Source organism: Hylobates moloch, unplaced genomic scaffold (assembly GCF_009828535.3).
Source record: "Hylobates moloch isolate HMO894 unplaced genomic scaffold, HMol_V3 SCAFFOLD_1, whole genome shotgun sequence".
In the NCBI taxonomy this organism is placed as follows: Eukaryota; Metazoa; Chordata; class Mammalia; order Primates; family Hylobatidae; genus Hylobates; species Hylobates moloch.
In genome coordinates, this window is record NW_026652276.1 from 183,791,494 (window position 1) to 183,813,111 (window position 21,618).

Genomic DNA, 21,618 nt, shown 5'->3' on the forward strand with positions numbered 1-21,618 from the left:
AGCAGCTTTGAATTTGATAGTAATGTCACTAACATAAAATGAGTGCCAGAGAGAATGGAGAGAAGAAAGAAAGTGAAATTACATGCTAAAAAGAAAAAAATATGCAGTAGGGAGTAAAAGAGAGAAATCAAAGATATTTCCAAATTCTGGCCAAGTCAACTGAGCAGATGATAGTGCCATTCATTGAGAAACAGGATACAAGAGAGAGGGTTGGACAGGATATAGGGGAAAAGGAAGGTTGGAGGAAGAAAATGATGAGTTCTGTTTTGGTAATGATGAATTGGCTTGTGCCTTTCAACACCCAGGTAGAGACTGTTTAAAGCAGTTTTTGAGTGTCACAGTGGGCAGGTGGGAGGTAGTGTCAAGAAGTCTGCCAACACATAACAGGAGAAAAATAGAATACTTACAGAGAAGCAGCATTGAGAAATGATTTATAGGAAACGATTGATTCAAACACAGTTTTAGACATGAAGGAATAAATCAATAGAAAGAAATTTAAGATAATAGGGCCAGGGAAGGCATGGGAAAGAGCAAGTTGGCAGTTCTCTCCTGTTTAATGTTACCTTGTAGTGCAATAAAAGGAGGGCTGTCTTTGGAACATAAAACACGGACTCTTGAGTTAATTGATAAATTGCTTCAATGCAAATTACAAGCCACCTGAAACAGATGGTAAACTGCTAAAATGAATTAGGCTCCACCAACCATTCCAATGGAACATTGTATGGTATGGAAAGAAAAATACTTAGCAAGACAGGAAGCATGAGTCAGGAATAAGTGGTGAGCAGTGTGAGTCATGCCTCTAAGATCAATAAAGAAGCTGGCTCTGCTCCTGAATGCATTACTTCTGAGCCTCCTACCCCTCCAGTAACCCAGTCTCAATGCTGCCCTATCAGCCTCCTCACTCATTCGTTCACTCCACATACTATGGGTCCCAGAATTCTGTTAATGCTCTGTTTCTCACATGGGTCCTTTCTTTTTATTTCCCACTGATACTATCCTAATGCTCTTAGAGAAATCTGTCTACCTCCAGACTTCATCCAACCCCCTTGACCCACCCAGGGCAGGGAGAGGGTGAAGGAAGAACAGTGAAGGGGGAAAAGGAACAGCTTTATAAGTCTGCCATCATGTTACTGGCTTGCAGTGGTCCCTCACTGCCTACTGGTTAAAACTCATCTCCTAAGTGGATACTCAAGGCCTCAACAACACAGACCCAACCCACCTTTCCAAACACATCTTGTTACTCTCAAATTCTCTATCATCTCCTTTTTACAAATGAGACAATTTAGAAACAAAAAGATTAAGCAGCATGCCCAGCCACAGCTGTCACACAGCTAGTGACAGAAGCGGCCACCCAGACTACAGGGCACATTCTCCCCATTTCCATGTGGCTGCCTCTTACTGTGGTATAGTTTTTTGTCTTTCATATGCTAGATCATTTTGCAAGGGTGGTCCTGCTAAAATTAATAGAACTGCTTCTGCAATTTAAAAGTCATGAAAACTTTAGATCAAAATCCCTTGTAAACTTTTTCCCTTTTTGGGAGGGGGATGGGGTCTCGCTCTGTCATCCAGGCTGGAGTACAGTGGCACGGTCACAGCTCACTGCAGCCTCAACCTCCCCAGACTTAAGCAATCCTCCCACCGCAGCCCCTCGAGTAGCTGGGACTACAAGACATATGCCACCACGTCTGGCTAATTTTTGTATTTTTCATAGAGACACGGTTTTTTCATGTTGCTCAGGCTTGTCTCGAACTTCTGGACCCCAGCGATCCACCTGCCTCTGCCTCCCAAAGTGCTGGGATTACAGGCATGAGCCACCACGCCCAGCCTGTAAACACTTTTACAGAGACAGCGATTAAGACTAAAGTGATGAAAGTGAGGTCTATAGGTAGAACAATGTTCCACCAAAAATAAACTGTTCCCAAAGTGACTTCTAGATGTTTTGTTTCATTTGCTTTTTCACCCACACCACAACTTGAGCCAACATCCACATACTTCCTTGATAGAGCAATGTGGTTGTGGAACATTTCCTTATGTGAAGTGCACACAGTACACAGCTATGAAACCTGGAACCACTGTCTGCATTGGTGAAATAAGGTCAGACCCCTGAGGTTATCAAAACATAGATCTGAAAAGTCACTGGGAATATTCTTTTGTTTTACAAGTAATTCTAAGTAATTTAATCAAACAGGCCTGAACCATCTGGCTCTTTTACAACATGGTACTAGTTTTAATAGCTATCCAGGTTTCTTTTCTTCCCCAAGTGAGAAAATGAGTCATCAACACAGTAAAATCTGAAGGTGATTTTATAACCGTTTGCAAGTCCACATGACATATATCTTTTACAAATAAGAAGTCATAGTTGTTTAAAATGAAGACAACCCTAAAGCAACACTTATATTATTAAACTAATCAAGTAATTTTACATTTTAAGAAACTGCATTACTTAACTATATTATTTAGAGTTTCCAAATTCATCAGCATAAGGCTTTTCTCTGTGTTCCTTGCCAAACTACACAGAAGGAAAAAAAAAAAAACTTGTATTTTCACGGAAAACAGTCTTTGCCAACCCTCCCACTAGCTCTAAGTTTGGCCAACAGTTTGACTGATAGTGTATGAGCCCTACCATCTGCTAACTAAGCAGCATTTCCTAACGGGTAAATGATACTAAGAAAAATGGTTGCAAAACAGAACCTGACTTGTTTTCATGAGTTGATGTAACTGAACCTAAAATGCAAGACTACAGTTTGTTATGTGTATTCCAAGTAAGTTCAAATTGTATCCCAATCCAAATTGCTGGTTTCAATTATTCCTTCAAAACATTAAACAGCCTGTATATAAAAAACCTCAATTCATTTAAAAAACTAACACTTCTAAACATTTTAAATAAGGTTCAGACCAAATTCACATCACATTTTTGTTTTCACATCTTTCCTCCTCAAGTCCCTGAGAGTTAGTGAACCAGATTAAATGCCATTTAAAAAGTATGATTTAAAAAATTAACTTTGCAAATCTATTATACATTAATAAGCATAACAAACCCAACCATTCAAGATATTAGTCTTAGAATAATTAAATTCTATATTTATATGCTATTATATAAATCTACTCTTTTTACATCTGCATTTTTAATGAACATTCTGCACATTATTTGGGAAAATTTTGAGGATATCTATAAAAATAATACTGGCTTTTTTTTCTGTCATATCAAGATTTAGTAACTTTAAAAAAGTTACCCTTGTTTTTTTAAGGACAGGACAACTAAACAGATGTATAATATTCTTAATTACTGCTTTTTGTCTCATGAATGAAATATTAATATATATTCTATTTCTTTAGAATTCTCCAAGAGGAAAAAATAGAAAGATATAGAGGCTATAAGCTTAGCCAAGGACACAGAAAAACCAGGTCCTGCCCTCAGTTTTGTAGTTGTCTGACTTTGGGGATGTGAAAAAAGTTATCTGAAAAGGAATTTAGAGAAGAGAGACTTTATTCCAGTGAACAGTTTCCAAACAGGGAAGACAAAGCCTTCAGTGGAAACAAAAGATACATTAAAGAAAAAAGGAGGGTTTCGCTTTTAGAGTTAAAGTTCCCACCCAGCTTTCCACTCAGGTCCTCTTATGCAAACACAGGATTCAAACTGGCTTAGTTCTGATTGGTTGACACTTGCTGACTTCTGATTGGTCAATGCTGCTGACTTCTGATTGGTCAGTGCAGGCTACACTCTATTGGTTGGTTCAAGCCATGTGGACAGAAACTGTTAGCTATGACAACCCCAAAGTTAAGCAGATGTGTAGGTTTTCTGGGAACTCAGAGTATGTGTGTGAGCTCTAGTCAGCAAATGGCCACCTGACTCTATTTTAAATTTAAGCCCAGTTAGGTATTCAAAATTCATCTTGAGAGATTGGCTCTTTCAGATTCGCACATAAAATTTATCAGATCCACAGCTGTCCCTCTTGTAAAAGGTAAAAGCTTAGCACAAACATCTCTAAGCTCTCTTCTAGCTTGATCATGCTATGGTTTGAGCACTCTGGTAGACTTTATAAATCTGGGCCCCAAAGGGCTCTATTTTATTCCCCATGAGCATGACGGAAGCTGGGGTGAAAGAAGGCATTAAAAGCATAGTCGGCCAGGCACGGTGGCTCATGCCTGTAATCCCAGCACTTTGGGAGGCCAAGGCAGGCAGATCATGAGGTCAGGAGATCGAGACCATTATGGCTAACACGGTGAAACCCCATCTCTACTAAAAATACAAAAAATTAGCTGGGCGTGGTGGCGGGTGCCTGCAGTCTCAGCTACTCGGGAGGCTGAGGCAGGAGAATGGCGTGAACTCGGGAGGCGGAGCTTGCAGTGAGCTGAGATCGCACCACCGTACTCCAGCCTGGGCGACAGAGCGAGACTCCATCTCAAAAAACAAACAAACAAAAAAAAAACAGGCCGGGCGCAGTGGCTCACGCCTGTAATCCCAGCACTTTGGGAGGCAGAGGCAGGCGGATCACAAGGTCAAGAGATTGAGACCAGCCTGGCCAACATGGTGAAACCCTGTCTCTACTAAAAATACAAAAATCAGCCAGGCGTTGTGGCATGCACCTGTAGTTCCAGCTACTCAGGAGGCTGAGGCAGGAGAATCGCTTGATCCCGGGACGCGGAGGTTGCAGTGAGCCAAGATGGCGCCACTGCACTCCAGCCTGGTGACAGAGCAAGACTCTGTCTCAATAAACAAATAAATAAATAAATAAATAAAAGCATACTCATAAGCCATAACATCATAGCAGAAAGTAATCTTTAAAATGCAAAAACTGGCAATAATTTCCACTGTCCTGAGCAACACTCCCCAGCAATTCTACACATTTCCCATATTGTGAAATGGTTTTCCCAAAGTGAACCTAAAACTTAGATTAATCCAAACTCTTTGCTATTAGTTTGGGGTTTGGTGGGAAAATAGGGGTGAAGTAATTTTAAAGATCAAAGGCCAAGAGGGCTGAAATTGCCCAAGGTCATATTGCTAGTAAACAGTTGAGACTGGATTTAAACCCAGTTCTCCCTGAGTCCTGAGCCTGGACTTTTAATCAATATACTGTCAAACTAAAAGATTGCTGTTGAGAAAATATGTAAGTTCATAGTTTGTCATAATGGTTGCTGTTTCCATATACAAGCTTTTCTAGGCCCTGGATCCCATTATGAAATGATTTGCTAGACTGTGGGTGCTGTGGTTCTTCAGTAGTTGGCTTTTTTGGCCTTTGAATTGTTCACCACAGGGGTCTGGGATAGGAAAGAGCATTAGACCAGAGTTCCTTTGCAGCACTGATATAATGACTTATTAAACACTTGCTTACTTTTTATCTGCCGTGATTGTTCCTTTGTTGTTGTTTTGCCTTTTTACTGCAACCCAAACAAGATCTTTTCTGGCAAGGAAAAATGCCCTTTTAGATACTGATGACTGGCAGCTCAAATCCACATTCAGTGAGACAGACTATACTGATTAACTCACTCAAACTCCACCCAAAGTCCTCTCCTCCCCAGCAGTTTAACATGGCCTTGTGACAAAGTTCTAACCTAAAACACATCAATGAAATTTCTGACTGTGGGAATTTGGGGAAACTTTGGATTTCCTCATAAACAAATCAACAAACATCTTGCCTTTACCACTGTGCTTTTTCCCCTCTCTGGCCTGGTAAAAGAACATGAGGCAGGAGGTGCAGTAGACATATTGCAATCATAAGACAAGCAAAAAGATCCTAAGGACTGTGGACTAACAAGATAGAAAGACTTCATTTTTATTGGTATTGTGGATGACCGGCCTTGGACTGCTTTTCTCTGCACATTGTGTAATATGAAACAAATAGCCCTTATTTCTTTAAGTCTTACAATTGGTTATATTTTATTATATTGGTAGTTGAAGACAGTGCTCACTGACATATTTGAGAATTACTAGACCGAGAGATCCATAAAAAGAAAGATGATGTGTTCATAAAAAACGTGAAGTCTTAAGATTTTCCAAAACCTTATCCCTTTATTCTTCTGTTCCAACCAGCACTAGAATATTTTTATAGTTATTGAAAGCTTGCCATTTATGTCTATTCATCAATAACTGCTTAGAGATTTGACTTTCAGACACAAAATGAATGGCCGGGGAAAACATTCATGCTTTTATTATAGATCTGCACCATCTTTCTTAACATTGGATTGGAACACCATGAAGTAATTTCTTTTTTAAAATGGATACATAATAGTTGTACATATTTTGAGGGTACACGTGATACTTTAATATATGCATACAATGTGTAATGATCAAATCAGAGTAACTGGGATATTAATCACCTCCAACATTTATCTTTTTATGGGAAGACTCCAGTTCTTCTCTTCTAGCTATTTTAAAATATACAATAAATTATTGTTAACTATAGTCACCCAACTGTACTATCAAACACTAATTCTTATTCCTCCTAACTGTATTTTTGTTCCCATTAACTAACCACTCTCTATCCCCCCATACTCCCTACCTTTCCCAGACTCTGGTAACCACCAATATATCCTCTAACTCCATGGGATCCACTTTTTTAGTTCCCACAATGAGTGAGAACATGTGATATTTGTCTTTCTGTGCCTGGCTTATTTCACTTAACATAATGACCTTCAGTTCCATCCATATTGCTGCAAATGACAGAATTTCCTTCTTTTTTTTTTATGCCTAATCATATTCCATTGTGTACATATACCACATTTTCTTTATCCATTCATCTGTTGATGAACACTTACGGTGACAGATACTCTTGGTCATTGTAAATAGTGCTGCAATAAACATGGGAGTGAGATATCTTTGGTATGCTGATTTCCTTTCTTTTGGATTTATACTCAGCAGTGAGATTGCTGGATCATGTGGTAGTTCTATTTTCAGTTGTTAGGAACCTCCACATTGTCTTCCATATCACTGTACTAATTTACGTTCCCGCCAACAGTGTATGAGTGTTCCCCTTTCTCTGCATCCTCATAAGCATGTTATTTTTTGTCTTTCTGATAAAAGATGATATCTCATTGTGCTTTTGGTATGCATTTCCCTGATGATTTGTGATGTTGAACATGTTTTCATATACTTTTTGGCCATTTGTATGTCATTTTTTGAGAAATGTCTGTTCAGATCTTTTGTCTATTTCAAAATCAAATTATTGGTTCTTTTTATGTTCTCTTTGCTATTAAGTTCCTTATATATTTGGGTTATTAATCCCTTTTCAGATGGGCAGTTTGCAAATATTTTCTCCTATTCTGTTGGTGGCCTCTTCACTTTGTTGACTGTTTTCTAATCTATGAGCAAAGGCTATCTTTCCATTTTTCGTGTGTTCTCTTCAACTTCTTTCATTAGTGTTTCAGTCTTCCTTCTAATGATCTTTCACTTCTTTGGTTAAATTTATTCCTAGATATTTTATATTTTTTGCAACTATTGTAAATGGGATTGCTTTCTTGATTTCTTTTCAAAATTATTTGCTGTTGGCATATATAAATGCTACTGATTTTAATATGCTGATTTTTTTATCCTGCAACTTTACTGAATTTGATTATCAGTTCTAACAGTTTTTTGGTGGAGTCTTTACGTTTTTCCAAATATAATATTAGGTTGGGCGCAGTGGCTCCTGCCTGTAATCCCAGCACTTTGGGAGGCTGAGGCAGGAAGATTGTTCGAGCCCAGTAGTTCGAGACCAGCCTGGATGACATGGCAAAACTCCATCTCTACAAATAAAATAATAATAATAACAATAATAATAATAATAAAAATTAAAAATATAATATCATGTCCTCTGTGAACAAGAATAATTTGACTTCCTCCTTCCCAATTTGGATACCCTTTCTTTCTTTCACGTAGTTGCTCTGGCTAGGACTTCCAGTACTATGTTGAATAAAAGTGGTAAAAGTGGGCATCCTTGCCTTATTCCTAATCTTAGAGGAAAGGCTTTCAATTTTTCTTCATTCAGCATGATGTTAGTTGTGGGTTCACCATATACAGTCTTTATTTTTTAAGGTTTGTTCCTTCTATACCCAAATTGTTGAGGGTTTTTTTTTTTATCATAAAAGCATGTTGAATTTTATTAAATGCTTTTTCAGCATCTATTGAAATGTTCATATGGTTGTCTTTGATTTTGTTAATGAGATGTATTATGTTTATTTATTTGTGTATGTTGAACCATCTTTGCATCCCTGGGATGAACCCCACTTGATTATGGAGAATGATCTTTTTACCATGTTGTTGTATTCTGTTTGCTAGTATTTTGTCGAAGATTTTTGCATCTATGTTAATCAGGAATATTAGACTGTGGTTTTCATGTTGTCTCCTTGTCTGGTTTTGGTATCAGGATAATGCTGGCCTCATAGAATAAGTTTGAAAATATTCCCTCCTCTCCAATTTCTTGGAATAGTTTCAATAGAATTGGTATTAATTATTCTTTAAATATTTGGTAGAAGTCAGCAGTGAAGCCATCAGGTCTGGCTTTCCTTTAATTGGTCACTTTATATTACTGCTTTAATCTCATTACTTGCTGTGGGTCTATTTGGGTTTTCTATTTCTTCATGGTTCAATCTTGATAGGCTTCATGTATATAGGAATGTATCCATTTCTTCTGTTTTCCAATTTGTTGGCATAGATGTTCACAATACTCTCTAATGATCCTTAGTATTTCTGTGGTATCAGTTGCAATGTCTCATGTTTTGTCTCTGATTTTATTTGGGTCTTTTTTTCTTAGTCTAACTAAAGATTTGCCCATTTTATCTTTTCAAAAAAACAACTTTTTGTTGTGTTGATCATTTGCATTTTTTCAGTCTTAATTTACTTCTGCCCTGATCTTTATTATTTCCTGTCTTTTACTAATTTGGGGTTTGGTTTGTTCTTGATTTTCCGGTTTCTTGAGGTGCATCATTAGGTTGTTTATTTGAAATGTTTCTATTTTTTTGATATAGGCATTTATTGCTATAAACTTCCCTCTTAGCTCTGATTTTGCTATATCCCATAGATTTTGGTATGTTGTTTTGGTGTGTTTTTATTTTCATTTTTTTAACTTAAGATATTTAAAAATTTTCATCTTAATTTCTTCACTGACCAATTAATTACTCAGGAGTATGTTGTTTAATTTCCATGTGTTTGTATAGTTTCCAAAGTCATGTTTAGGCTGGGCATGGTGGCTCACACCTGTAATCCAATCCCAACACTTTGAAAGGCCAAGGCAGGAGGATTGCTAACACAGGAGTTAGAGACCAGTCTGGCCAACAGAGCAAGACCCTGACTCTATGTTTTCAATTAAAAAAAATTGAATGAATTTTTAAAAAACAATAAAAAACCAAAGTTGCTTTTGTTGTTTATTTCTAGTTTTATTCCATTGTGATCAGAAAATATACTTGATATAATGTCAACTTTTTGAATGTGTTGAGACTTGGTTTATGTCCTAAAATATGGTCTATCCTGGAGAATGCTTTACATGCTAAAGAAAACATTGTATATTCTGCAGCAGTAAGATGAAATGTTCTGTAAATGTCAGTTAGGTCCATTGGTCTAGGGCGTAACATCACTCCAATGTTTCTTTGTTGATTTTCTGTCCGCATGATTTGTCCATTACTGAGAGTGGGGTGTTGAAGTCCCCTACTATTATTGTATTGCAATCTAGCTCTCCCTTTAGATCTATTAACGTTTGCTTTACATATCTGAATGCTCCAATATTGGATGCACATATATTTACAATTGTTATATCTTCTTACTGAGTTGCTCCTTTATCATTATACAGTGACCTTCGTCTCTTTTTACAGTTTTTGACTTGAATCTATTATATCTGATATAATAAGCATAGCTACTCCTGCTCTTTTTTGGTTTCCAATTACGTGAAATATTGTTTTGTTGTTGCTGTTGTTTTTGGACAGGGTCTCACTCTGTTACCCAGGCTGGAGTGCAGTGGCACAATCATGGCTCACTGAAGCCTCAACCTCCTGGGATCAACCAATCCTCCCACCTCAGCCTCTTGAGTAGCTGGGACTACAGGCACATCCCACCACACCCAGTTACATTTTTTTTTTTTTTTTGGTATTTTTTTTTGTAGAGACAGGGTTTCACCATGTGGCCCAGGCTGGTCTCAAACTCCCAGGTTCAAGTGATCCACCTGCCTCAGCATCCCAAAGTGCTAGGGTTACTGGCTTGAGCCACAATGCCTGGCCTGGAATAGCTTTTCCTACCACTTCACCTTCAGTCTACATGTGCCTGTATGTGAAATGGGTTTCTTGTAGGCAGTATGTATCTGGGTCTTTAAAACAAAAATCTATTCAGCCACTCATTGTCTTTTAATTGGAGAATTTAGTCCATTTATATTAAATGTTATTATTGATAGGTGCGATGGTTAATATTAGGTGCCAACTTGACTGGATTGAGGGATGCCTAGACGACTGGTAAAGTATTGTTTCTAATTGTGTTTGTGAGAGTGTTGCCAAGGGAGATTGATATTTGTTTCAGTGGACTAGGTGAGGAAGACCCACCCTCAATGTGGGCCACATCCTATTGGCTGCCAGCACAGCTAGAACAAAGCAGGTGGAAGGAGGTGGGATAAATTTGCTTGCTGCATCTTGTGGTTCTCTTTCTTCTTCCCTGCTGGACACTTGCTTCCTCTCTTCCTGCCCTTAGACATCAGACTCCAGGTACTTTGGCCTTTGGACTCCGGGAATTTCACCAGTGGCTTCCTGGGGGCTTTCGGGCCTTTGGCCACAGAATGAGGGCTGTACTGTCAGCTTCCCTAGTTCTGAGGCTTTTGGATTTGGACTGAGACACTATTAGCTTCTCTCTTTCCCCAGCTTGCAGACAGCCTATTGTGGGACTTCGCCTTGTAATCATGAGAACCAATTCTCCCTAATAAAATCCCTTTTGTACATCCATATATCCTATTGGTTCAGTCCCACTGGAGGGCCCTAACTAATACAATAGGTAAGGACTGACTACTGCCATTCTGTTACTTGTCTTCTGGTTGTTTTGAAACTCCTCTCCTTTCTTCCTTTTTTACTATCTTCTTTTGTGCTTTGTCTGAACACTTACTTTTCTCTGGCGGTAATGTTTTAATTCATTGCTCTTTATTTTGAGTGTATCTATTACAGGTTTTAGTTTTGTTGTTACCATGAGAATTACAAAAAACATCTTACAGAAATAGCAAGTTATTTTAAACAGATTACAATTGAACTTTGATCACAAAGAAACAAAGTAAAAAACTTTAAAACTCTACACTTTAACTCAATCTACCACATTTTTTTGTTGTCTGAATTCACATATTTTTATATTGTCTATATCTTAACAAGTTGCTACAGTTATTATTTTCAATAGACTAATTTTTTAGGCTTCATACTAGAGATGAGTTGATTATACACCATGACACACCATTAGAAGATTTTGAATTTGTCTGAATACTTACTTTTGCCAGTGAGTTCTATACGTTCAACTGTTTTCTTTTTGCACATTAGTGTACTTTTCTTTCAGATTGAAGAACTCCCTTTAGCATTTCTTGTTAAGATGTCTTTGGTGTTGATGAATTATCTAAGCTTTTGTTTGTCTGGGTAAGACTATCTCTCCTACATGTTTGAAAGAAAGATTTGTTGAATGAAGTATTCTCATTTAGCAGTTTTTTACTTCAGCAATTTGAACATGTTGTCCCACTCCCTCCTGGCCTATATAGTTTCCACTGTTTGCTGTTTCCAGACAAATCAGACCTCCTTGATGTGTTATTTCCTTCTTTTTCTTGCTGCTTTTAGAATCCTCTTTGACCCTGACCTTTAAGAGTTTATTATATGCCTTGGGGTCGTCTTAATTGTGTTGAATCTATTTGGTGATCTCTGACCTTCCTGACTTGGATATTTATATCTTTCTCTAGGTTTCAAAAGTTTTCTATTATTATTTCTTTAAATAATTTTTCTAACCATTGCTCTTTCTCAACTTCCTTTGAATGCCAACCACTCTTAGATTTGCTCTTTAGAGGTTATTCTCTATATCTTGTAGGCATTCTTCATTCCTTTTCATTCTTTTTCTTTTTTCTCCTTTGCATATTTTCACATTGCCTGTCTTTGGACTCACTGATTCTCTTCTCTGCTTGATCCATTCTGCTATTGAGAGCCTCTAATGCATTTTTTAGTTCAGCAAATGCATTTCTCAGTTCCAGGATTTCTGTTTGTGTTTGTTGTTGTTGTTGTTGTTTAGGGTTTTTTTTTTTTGAGACAGAGTCTCACTCTGTTGCCCAGGCTGGAGTTCAGTGGTGTGATCTCGGCTCACTGCAACCTCCACCTCCTGGGTTCCAGCAATTCTCCTGACTCAGCCTCCTGAGTAGCTGGGATTATAGGCGCACACCACCATACCAGCTAATTTTTACATTTTTAGTAGAGACAGGGTTTCATCATGTTGGTCAGGCTGGTCTCAAACTCCTGACCTCGTGATCCACCTGCCTCAGCCTCCCAAAGTGCTGGGATTACAGGTTTGAGCCCCCACACCTGGCTATTTTTGTTTGTTTTGAGACAGGGTCTCACTCTGTGGCCCAGACTGGAATGCAGTGGCACGATCTCAGCTCACTGCAACCTCTGCCTCCTGGGTCCAAGTGATTCTTGTACCTCAGCCTCCTCCACCCGCCTTGGCCTCCTAAAGCGCTGGGATTACAGGCCTGAGCCACCATGACCATCTCTTCTGTTTGAGTTTTTAAAACACTAAAAAGTTTTTAATCTCCTTGTTACATTTCTCTGATAAATTTATAAATTGCTTTTGTGTGTTATCTTGGAGTTCACTGAGTTTTCTTAGAACTGTTATTTTGAATTCTCAGTGTGAAAGCTCACACATTACCATCTCATTACTATCAATCACTAGCTCCTTGCTTGGTCTGTTTGGGAAGATCATGCTTCCCTGTTTGCTGTTTTTATGAATGTATATCTGTGGCTTTGCATTGAAGAATTAGTAATTTATTTCAGTCTTGCTGTCTAGCTTGTTCTGCTTTTTCTAAGATACGGTTGTTTGGAGGTTCTTTGCAGTTTGCCTGCTGAATTCCATTAATGCTAGATTGCTACCTCCTTTTCAGCACTAGATGGTGCTGTAAGTCCATCCAGGTTTGCCTCAGTTCTCACAAACATTCAGAGCGTTGCCCATCATAGGTTGGTGGAAGAGGCCCCAGAGGGAACAGTCCAACTGTGTGAGAAGAACACTGGCTAGAGGTTTGTGCCCAGAGGACCCATGGAGTGTGCCTCTTATAGCATGGTGCTGCCGAACAGCCACTTTGATTTAGTGTCTCTTTTGGCTAAGATAAAGAGCAGAATTTCAAGGGCTGGGGTTGCTCTTTGTCTCTAACCGCTCTCAGGGGTTTTCTCCCTACAGGCACTCACTATGCTTCTTGTTCCTTCACAAGAACAGTTTTCCTGCAAAGAAACTCAAGACAGTGGGGAGGCTGGCTGGCTGCCTCAATTTCACTTTTTCCACGGTGGAAATTGAGTTGCAGAGGAATTTTCTGCATGGTCCCTGGTAAATTAGAGGAGTGCAAAACAGAGCAGTCCATTTCTCTTACTGTCTGCTGAGAGTTTTTCATTTCTTTGTACACCCAGGAATCAACTCAGCCTCAGACTTGAGTTCTGGCATACTGATGGTGATAATCCTGGTGCTCATTTTCTGACGGGGAGAGTGAAGGCCAGATTGGTTCTACTCTGCCAGTTTGGAGACGTTACTCCTTCAACTAACTTGTTAATTTCTTAAATCTTATGATATATTCACTTACTTGATAAATATTTTACATATGCCTGTAAATCAAAGAACATAGTCCTAGACCTCCAGGTATGACTCAGTATAGGTCAACAATTGAGTACCTTGGTTGAGGCAACAAAAATTATATTGACAAATAATCTTGTATTTAAAGTTACCTATACAGCTTTCTGTCAACTACACTTCATTTACTCAGAACTGATATTAATAATGGCCCAAAAGTAGATAATATCACTACCTATGGCAGAAATTAAATAAAAGCATCTGATATAAATACTGCACATTATATAGGCAAAATTTCTTGAGAACAGAAAAGGAAGCAAAAGTAGGTACAGATGAAGGTACATTTGAAAAGAGGGTAGGGACATCAGAAAAACAGGATTGAGGAAGGAGGTAAGAAAGAAAGCTGAAGGAGTTCCTACCTGATGGCATATATTTTCTTAGTGAACAAGGATGGAAAGTAAAGGCAAAGAGCAGTGAAGTGGAGGATTTAGCATGATGAAAATTAAACAGTTGTTTTAGTCTGCTTAGGCCGTCATTAAAAAAAAATACCATAGACTGGATTGCTTAAGCAACAGAAACATATCTCACAGTCCTGGAAGCTATGAAGTCCAAAATAAAGAAACTGGTCAATTCATTTCTTGCTGTGGGCCCTCTTCTTGATTTGCAGAAAGCCACCTTCTCATTGCATCCTCATATGGCAGAGAGAGAGCTCTGGTGTTTCTTTCTCTTCTTAAAAGGGCACCAGTTCTACTGGATTAGAGCCCCACCCTTTTGACCTCATTTAATTTTTTATCAACTCTCCACAGGCCCTATCTTCAAATATAGTACACTGAGGACCAGGGATTCAACATGTGAATTTTGAGGGGAAACAACATTCAGTTCAGAATAAGAGTTTAGACAGACTGTGTAAGAAACTGAAAAAAAAAAAAGAAGAGACCCATAGAAGGACAGTCAGAAACTATTATGGCTGAAGTTGGCTACCATGCAAGTTCAGAAAACTATAAACAGTCACCCACAAGGTAACTGGTACAAGGCTATCTTTCCCAATATAAAATATTAAAAATGGAAAAAATACATGAAACAACTGCTTTTAGATGTAGATAACAAGGCAGCACAGTATTGTGATCTCCAAAAGAAGGGAAAAAAATGACACAAGATCTATGATAGCCCAGGTTTACTACTTGGGGGTGTATATTAGCTACTTATGATAGAAGGGGTGCCAGATAGTCTCACTAAGCCAAGAAGACAGATCTTGGAGTTCAAGTTTGTTGAGGCTGCTGGAATTTTAGGGCAGAAAAGTGGGAGCTACACAGAATGAGAGCTTGAGAAATACGCATATGGATCTTCTTGAGTCTTCGACTGTATTCTAAGCTGTGTATGCACAGAGTGAGACACCATGAAGCTGAACAAAAAATATCTACCAGGGACAAAACATATACCCGGGAACTGTAAGCTGAGTCACTAGTACAGTTCAAACAGGATTGAGAAATTTATAAGTTAAAACAAACCAAAATGGAGATGTGTCATTGAATACTTGGGGCATTCAATAAAGACCCAGAAATGTCATATGATAGAAACAGAGATAAACTAACCTTAGTGTGAAAGTTATTCTAGATTTTCCCTTAAAATGCTTAAATATAAATGGAAAAGATTAAACTTATCTTCAAGTAAATTAACTACCAGAATAAAATTCAACTCTCTTCAAAGAAAGACAACATTTAGACACTCAACAATATAACCTATAAGATTATCCAACATATAATAAAAAATTACTAGATTTGTAAAGAAGCAGGAAAACGTGACAAATAACTAAGAGAGAAACCAAAAATAGAAACACACAGAGAAATTGCAAGGATAACAGAACTAGTAAACAGATTCTTTAAAACAGCTATTATAAAAATGTTCAAGGATATAAAGAAAAAAATGAACTTAAAAAGAAGGGAAGTGGGATTTTAAAAATGAACCAAAGGAAACTTCTCGAGATTAATACAATATCTGTAATTTAAAAGTTCACTGGAAGAGCCTAACAGCAAATCAGACACTTGCATTAAAAAATTACTAAACTTGAAGAAATAGCAATAACCACTATTCAAAATGAAACACAGAAAGAAAAACAAGGCTAACAAAAAATGAACAGAAACTCAATGACCTATGGGACAATATTAAGTTATCTAAGTTATGTAATATCTGTATAACTGGAGTCCCAAAAAGAGGAAGGAGACAGAAAAATAGCTGACGAAATAATGGCTGAAAACCTCTAAATTTGCTAAAAATATAAACCCACAGATCTAAGAAGCTCAATGAACTCCAAACTGGACAAGCATAAAGAAAATCACATAAAGGCACATCATAATCAAACTGCTGAAAAGTCGATGATAGAGAAATCTTAAAAGCAGCAAGAAAAAAAGACACCTTACTTACAAAAGCAGAAAAAAAAATATTTAGCCCCTAACTGATTTAAAGCAATGCTAGCCAGAGGATGATGGAATTATATCTTAAAATAGAATTAATAAACTTAAAAAAAAACCTGTCAGCCTAGAATTCTATAAATAAAGGCAAAATGCTTTTTCAGAAAAATAAAACTGAGAAAACTTAGCACTAACAGACTTGTGCTTCAAGAAATGTTAAAGGAGGTTCTTTATGTTGAAGAAAAATAGCTCCAGATGAAAACTCAGATCTAAAGAAAAAGCACAAAAAATGAACAATTTGTGGAGAAATATAAAATAAGTTTTTCTGGGGTTTTAATTGTTTTAAAAAATAATTGAACCCCTTCCATTACCCTTTTCCTTTCTCCTTCCCATAGAGTTCAATCTCACAGTCATTAGATTGGGCCAAGCAGAGTAGACATCCATGCCAGACGAAGGGTATGGGAGGAGCTGAAGTGGTCCAGGGCAGGTATATCAGAACAAGTGTGGAAAGGAGGGTATCCAATCAGTGGGCCATTCTGGCACAGGGTTTGGAGCTCAAGAAGGGTGAGGAGGGTGTCTCCCAGGAGGAATGGCCCGGAGTGAAATATCAGAGCCCAAGTGGGAAAAGGAAGGCAATGAGGAGGCATGGCTTATTGTAGGGTATTGGAGCCCAAGGCAGGTGATAGATGGAGCCAAAGAAGAAGTCAACTGCCTAAATCCAAGTCCTGTGCTACTAAGATGATGCCATGAGACCACGTCTATGGTCTTTCTAACAAAAAGGCCTAACATTAGTCTACTCATGCAGATATTATACATAAAACAAGCCCAAATTGAGAGACATTCTACAATAAAACATCCCTAATCTTTATGTCAAGGTTATGAAAATTAAAGAAAGATTGAGTAACTATTCCAAACTGAAGGAGGCCAAGGAGACATGACAACCAATTGCAACATATGAACTGCACAGGGTCCTTTTGCTAGAACCTTTTGGGACAACTGAATAAACCTGAATTGGGAGGATTTTGATGATCAACTGTAAAAGCATGCCCTGTTTATAGGAAATACATCGATAATATTCATGGCATCATGTTGGCAACTTACTCTCAAATTATTCAGGAAAAAATGTTCTGTGTTTGCAACTTCCTATAAGTTTGAGATTGCTAAAAATGAAAAATGTATGCTGGATAAAATACAATTGACTTTTTTTTTTTTTTTTGTGAGACAGAGACTCGCTCTGTCATCCAGGCTAGAGTGCAGTGGTGCGATCTCGGCTCACTGCAACCTCTGCCTCCAGGGTTCAAGAGATTCTCCCGCCTCAGCCTCCCAAGTAGCTGGGACTATAGGTGCATGCCAACATACCCGGCTGATTTTTGTATTTTTAGGAGAGACAGGGTTTCACCATGTTGGGCAGGCTGGTCTCAAACTCCTGACCTCAGGTGATCTGCCCACCTCGGCCTCCCAAAGTGCTGGGATTACAGGTATGAGCCACCGTGCCCAGCTTATAATTGACTATTTAAAGCAAAAATAAATTATATTGTCGAGTTTATAAATCTATAAAAGCAAAATAAATGACAATAATAGCACAATGCAAAGGAGGGAGAAAATAAAAGCATACTCTTGTTAGGTCCTTTAATGTAAAGTGGCATAACATTATTTGAAGACAGTCCATGGTATCTAAAACGCGTATTTCAAATCCTAGAGCAGCCACTGATAAACAAAGGAACATTAGCAGTCAAAGGCATAGGAGTTCAAAAGAAAAAAAAAGATAGCTGCATGAGTGTAGGAAGGAGTGTGATATGCCTTAGAAAAACAACTAAGAATGACATATTAATATGACATTTAAAAAGACAAATAGGTGAGGGGCCAAGATGGCGAATTAGAAGCAGCTCATGTGCTCCACTCTCACCGAGAGAAAACAAAAGGGCTAGTGAACACTGACCCTGCAGGCCAACCATCTGAGAAACCACATTCGATCCATCAAGGCAGCAGGGAACACAGATTGCAGAGAGGAATGAAGCAGGGGACCAGCCTGTCTGGGCTCAGCATGGAGCCAGGGGAACCACTACAACATGAGAAAGGGCGAGTGGGTGAGAGCCCCCAGGGTGATTCACACTGTTCAGAAGGACTTGTGCAAGACTGGGAATGGGAGAATCCCCCTGGTTTCCCCCAACACCCTGCTACCACACTTTAGACTGAGGCAGAAAGCCAGTCAGACATTTTTTAGGGGCAACTCCTGAGTGCAAGGGGACCTCTACAAGGCTTGGGCCCTGGAGCAGACCAGCACCAGCATTATAGCCCCAATAGAGGCTGCAGTAGCAGTACCTGGAAGCAGTAAAATTGTTCCACCCCTCCTTGCCGGACAGGGCTAGGCACCAGTTTCCAGCCCAGCAGTCCTGCTTCAGCCCTTACTGAGCCAGCCACTCAACCCAACTCTGCCACTTGGAGCCCGGTGGGGAACACTTGCTAGAGCTTGCAACCCAGTGGTCCCACTTTTGTGTGAACTCAGCTGGGAAGTGCAGTCTCCTGCTGTCCTAGGAAACACCTGGACAGTAGACACCTGCCCCCACCACTGGTTGCCAGGCTGGCAATACCTGCTAGAGCTTGCAGCCCAGCAACCCCACTTCTGTGTGAACTGAGCCAGAAGGCATAGCTTCCTGTTGGTCCAGGAAACACCTGGATGGCAGGCAGAGCCCATGACCCCGCCCACCCCACTACTGGTAACCAGGTGCCAGAGCTTCCAGCCCAGTGGCCCTGCTTCTGTATGAACTTGAATGGAGGGCACAGCTTCCTGTTGTCCCTGCTTCTGTATGAACTTGAATGGAGGGCACAGCTTCCTGTTGTCCCGAGAAATACATGGATGGCAGAGTGTGCAACCCCACCCACCCCCGCCACTGGTAACCAGGCAGATAATGCCTGCTAGAGTTTTTGGCCCAGTGTTCCCACTCCTATGTGAACTCAGCTAGAGGGCAGAGCTTCCTGTTGTCCCAGGAAATAGCCAGATGGCAGGGTGAGCGTCCCCAGCCACCACCACCACCAGCAGACAGGTAAGCCATGCCTGCTACAGCCTACAGACAAGCAGTCCTACTTCTGCTTGAATTTGCTGAGAAGTGCAGCCTCCTATTACCCTGGAAACACCTGGATGGCAGGGTGGGCAACTCCACCCACCCTTGCCTCTGATAGCCAGATGGGCCACACCCACTAGAGCTTCCAACCCAGCAGTACCACTTCTGCCTGAATTCTACCTCAGTATATAGTGCAGTAGGGGGGTTTAGGGGGAAGCCAAGGTGATTCTGCCATTCCCAGTTTTGCATAGGTCCCTGTGGAGAGTATGAATCCCCCTTGGGGCACTCACCCACTCACTCTTTCCCATGTTCCAGTGGTTCTCCTGGCTCCATGCTGAGCCCAGACAGGCTGGTCCCCAGCTTCATTCCTCTCTACAATCTGTGTTCCCCAGAAATTTCATGTTTTCCCAGGAAGCACACAGACAGAAGATTAGGGCTGACCTGGCAAGGATATGGCTTGTATGCCAACTGCAGCCCCTGCCTGATTCAGCTCTGTGCAACCGAACACCCAACAAAAGAAACATGGGCAGGGACAGAGTAATCGGAGGTGGGAGGTCCTCCAAGATCCAGGAGTAGACTAGAATCAAGGCCAGCCAACAGACCACCTTATTCTATAATCAAACCCCAAGGGCATCAAAGAAGAAAAAAGCAAAAAAAATCCATCCAATGGACAGCAGTTTCAAAGATTCAAGAGACATCAGCCCACACAAATGAGAAAGAACCAGTGCAAGAACTCTGGCAATTCAAAAAGCCAGAGTGTCTTCTTACCTCCAAACAATTGCCCTAGTTCCCTAGCAATGATTCTTAACCAGGCTGAAATGGATGAGATGTCAGATGTAGAATACAAAATAAGGATAGGAATGAAGATCATCAACATACAGGAGATAGTTAAAACCCAATCCAAGAAATCTAAGGAATACAATAAAACAATACTGGAGGTAGTAGACCAAATGGCCATCATAAGAAAGAAACAGGCCAGGTGTGGTGGCTCACGCCTGTAATCCCAGCACTGTAGGAGGCCAAGGTGGGTAGATCACCTGAGGTCAGGAGTTCAAGACCAGCCTGGCCAACATGGTGAAACCCCATCTCTACTAAAAAATACAAAAAAAATTAGCCGAGTGTGGTGGTGCATGCCTGTAATCCCAGCTACTCGGGAGGCTGAGGTGGGAGAATTGCTTGAACCTGTGAGGCAGAGGTTGCAGTAAGCCAAGATAGCATCACTACACTCCAGCCTGGGAGACAGAGTAAGACTCTGTGTCAAAAAAAGAAACAAACAAACTGATCTGATAGAGCTGAAAAACACAGTAATGTACTTGTAAGTATTAACATCAGAATCAACCAGGCTGAGGAAAGAATCTCAGAGGTTGAAAACTGGCTCTCCTAAATAATTCAGTCAGATGAAAATAAAGAAAAAAACAATGAAGAATGAACAAAACCTCCAAGAAATATGGGATTATGTAAACAGACCAAATCTATGGTTCACTGGCGTCCTTGAAAGAGAAAAGAGAGGGAGAGAAACCAAGGAACTTGGAAAACATATTTCAGGATATCGTCCATGAAAATTTCCCCAATCTTGCAGAGAGGCCAACATTCAAATTCAGGAAATGCAGAGAACTCCTGAAAAATGCTACAAAAGAAGGCCATCCCAAAACACATAATCTTCAGGTTCTCCAAGGTCAAAATGAAAGTAAAAAGGCAGTTAGGGCTGGGCGCAGTGGCTCACACCTGTAATCCCAGCACTTTGGGAGGCTGAGGCTGCTGGATCACCTGAGGTCAGGAGTTCGAGACTAGCCTGACCAACATGGAGAAACCCCATCACTACTAAAAATACAAAATTAGCCCGGTGTGGTGGCACATGCCTGTAATCCCACCTACTCAGGAGGCTAAGGCAGGAGAATCGCTTGAACCCAGGAGGCGGAGGTTGCAGTGAGCCGAGATTGTGCCATTGCACTCCAGCCTGGGTGACAGAGTGAAACTCCAACTCAAAAAAAAAAAAAAAAAAAAAAAAGGGCAGCTAGAAAGAAAGCGCAGGTCATCTGCTAAGGGAACCCCATCAGGCTAAGAGCAGACCTATCGGCAGAAACCCTACAAGCCAGAAGAGACTGGGGGGGCCTATATTCAGCATTCTTACAAAACAAAATTTTCAACCAAGAATTTCATATCTAGCCAAGCTGTTTCCTAAACAATGGAGAAATAAAATACTTTCAGACAAGCAAATGCTAAGGGAATTTGTTACCAACAGACATGCCTTACAAGAGGTCCTGAAGAAAGCACTGAATATGGAAAGGAAAGACCATTATGAGCCACTATAAAAATACACTTAAGTACATAGACAAGTGATACTCTAAAGCAGCCACACAAACAAGTCTGCATAATAACCAGCTAACAACAAGATGATGGGATCAAAGCCACA

General features: G+C 39.8%; 1 protein-coding gene across 13 annotated transcripts in view; it reads right to left on the reverse strand.

Annotated features, from left to right (window-relative positions):
* FBXL13 (F-box and leucine rich repeat protein 13) overlaps positions 1-21,618 on the reverse strand; it is a 304,728-nt gene that overhangs the window by 208,229 nt on the left and 74,881 nt on the right. The window contains exon 2 of one of the 13 annotated variants that reach the window (XR_009209025.1): positions 11,421-11,577. The exons of the other annotated variants lie outside the window; for them this stretch is intronic. The gene's annotated coding sequence lies outside the window, so the exon portion shown is untranslated. The remainder of the gene's footprint in view (positions 1-11,420; positions 11,578-21,618) is intronic. 13 annotated transcript variants of the gene reach the window in all.